At 40.3% G+C, this 201-nt stretch overlaps 1 protein-coding gene across 1 annotated transcript in view; it reads right to left on the bottom strand.

Moving 5' to 3' along the window:
* LOC119586273 (mitochondrial import inner membrane translocase subunit Tim8-like) overlaps positions 1-201 on the bottom strand; it is a 6,196-nt gene that overhangs the window by 5,301 nt on the left and 694 nt on the right. The gene's annotated exons all lie outside the window — the stretch shown is intronic.

The following is a 201-nucleotide window of genomic DNA, read 5'->3' as shown; positions in this document are numbered from 1 at the left end:
AACTATCTCACAAGTCAACCTTCCTAGATGTTTATAACACTAGAGCCAATGTCAGACTTGATACTTTGTTATGATTTTTTTTTGTGTTGAGTGATGGGAGAATGTTGTCATGGGATACCATTGCCATTTGGTGGAGAATAGCCTCGGTGAGCATTATATCTGAGTGCAGGGAAATATAGCTGTCCACCATTACCAGCAGAG

The sequence above is a fragment of the Penaeus monodon genome, chromosome 21 (assembly GCF_015228065.2).
Source record: "Penaeus monodon isolate SGIC_2016 chromosome 21, NSTDA_Pmon_1, whole genome shotgun sequence".
NCBI lineage: Eukaryota > Metazoa > Arthropoda > Malacostraca > Decapoda > Penaeidae > Penaeus > Penaeus monodon.
Note: the sequence above shows the minus strand (reverse complement) of the source record. Positions and strands in the feature narration are given on the sequence as shown.